The following is a 1,949-nucleotide window of genomic DNA, read 5'->3' as shown; positions in this document are numbered from 1 at the left end:
CTTACCGTTAAATGTAATGAGGGATTATAGACCCCTTTATATGTAGTGAGGGATTATCAACGCTCATGCAATTGGCAGTTTGTGAAGGTCTTACAAAAGGGATAAAAGGGGTAAAGGCGAGTAGGAATGGGCCTCTCACATTTGTTATTTGCATATACTATGTACTTTTCGGGGAAATTTACTTTTCGGGGAAGCCTCAGACAGGGAGATTTTTGTATCAAAACAGGTTTTAAAAGAATATAAAGCATGTTCAAACCAATGTGTTAATCTTGATAAATCTACAATTTTTTGCACTCATGTGCTAATCTAAATAAATCTACAATTTTTTACAATGCAAATATTCCTAAGGGGATTAGGACGCAATTAGCAATGCAACCGGTAGTTCGTTACTCAAATAATCCAAAAAGTTACCTAGGCCTCCCAAATGTGGTGGGAAGAAATAAATGTCTCATTCAAGAGATTTGAAGGATAGAATGAAAAAGAAAATTGACGGGTGGAGTACTCGTTTTCTCTCCCATGGGGGAAAGGAAATATTCATAAAATCAGTTTTACAAGCCATACCGACATATTTTATGGCATGTTTCTTATTGCCAAAATCCTTATGCGGGGAGATGGAAAATATTGTTGCGAGGTTTAAGTGGCAGAAAGATCATGGACGTAGAGGTCCTACTTTTTCAGATTTGTATTATAAACGACTTGTGTCAAATCTATTATGTCCAAGATGCAGGATTGATGTCGAGAATGTTGACCACGTCTTTCGTGGCTGCCCTGTTTCAAAAGAGTTATGAGGGTTACTGGGTTTTCATGATATCATATCAGCGACAGACCAGGATTTTTTTGAATGGCTTACCCGGGTTTTCAACGGCTGTTCCGCTACTAGAGGACGAGTTCTCTGAGTGGCACTGTAGAGCCTGGATAGAAAGAAATAAAAAGTTGCACGAAAGAGTCAGTACATCAGGCAGAGAGACTGTCAACTCTATTTCTTGCTACATTAAAGAACTAGAGATTGGGGAGAAAGGGTAGTCACTAACCGAAGAGGAGTAAGGAGATGGGTACCGCCAAGCGAAGGAAGAATCAAAATCAATTTTGACGCGGCCTTTGTTGAGGGGAATTCCAGATCGGAAACGGGAATTGTTGCTAAAAACAATCAAGGAAAAGTCTTATTTTCACGGACGATCCAACATCCTGAGGTGGGTACCGCGTTTGCAGCAAAAGCACTCGCGTGTTTATGGGCAATAAGAACAAGCTCAGAAATGGGTTTTTCAGAAATAATCATAGAGGGAGACTCCCTTTCAATAGTAAAGAAATGCAACACCAACATACATGACAGATCTGTAATAAGCGGTTATATTCGCAACATTAAACAGGAGATGAACAGGTTTTCTTTCATTTCAATCAACATATCAATCGCTCGGAAAATCAATTAGCCCATCTTTTAGCAAAGGGATGTTTGAATTCTGGAGAAGTTTCTTACCTGGAAGACAATGTTCCGAGCCACGCAAGACAGACGATGGAAAACGAATGGGCGTGACAGCCGGACTGAGAAAATCAGAGAGAAATTTGAAGTCCTGGAAAAGAAGAAAGATGTTTTCAGTTTCTTTATTGCATTCTGATTTCTCTGCATAATAGGGGCTTTCAAAACAGGAAACTTTTTGGGAAATGTAAACCGTAAGTCAGTGTAATGCCTATCAAGGGATGGGGGCGGTCATTTCATTTACTAGGCTAGTTATGTTCAGTTTTGGACCGTTTGATACTTATTGGGTCTGGGCTCAGTGGGAGTTTTTTTTTCCTGAATAAAGCCTAGTCTTTCTTTCAAAAACAAGTTTTGTCTTAAATTAATATTTAAAATTAATTTTTTTTCTTTATATTTTTGTGTTAAATTTTAGTTAGTTATATTTTATGAAATATTTTTGTTAGTTATTAAATTTGATTAACACTATATTTGGATT

General features: G+C 37.8%; 1 long non-coding RNA gene across 2 annotated transcripts; it reads right to left on the bottom strand.

Moving 5' to 3' along the window:
* Nucleotides 1-249: 249 nt before the first annotated feature.
* Nucleotides 250-1,715, bottom strand: LOC108468849 (uncharacterized). Of its 2 annotated transcripts, none has more exons than XR_001869003.2 (4): nt 1,475-1,715; nt 1,032-1,332; nt 851-911; nt 250-768 (listed from the first exon to the last, which is right to left on the bottom strand). It is a non-coding gene; the product is annotated as an uncharacterized LOC108468849 (long non-coding RNA). The 2 variants fall into 2 exon arrangements; XR_008269463.1 differs by having other exon boundaries at nt 1,032-1,217; nt 1,475-1,714.
* Between the last annotated feature and the right edge of the window lie 234 nt (nt 1,716-1,949).

This window comes from Gossypium arboreum, chromosome 8 (assembly GCF_025698485.1).
Source record: "Gossypium arboreum isolate Shixiya-1 chromosome 8, ASM2569848v2, whole genome shotgun sequence".
In the NCBI taxonomy this organism is placed as follows: domain Eukaryota; kingdom Viridiplantae; phylum Streptophyta; class Magnoliopsida; order Malvales; family Malvaceae; genus Gossypium; species Gossypium arboreum.
Note: the sequence above shows the minus strand (reverse complement) of the source record. Positions and strands in the feature narration are given on the sequence as shown.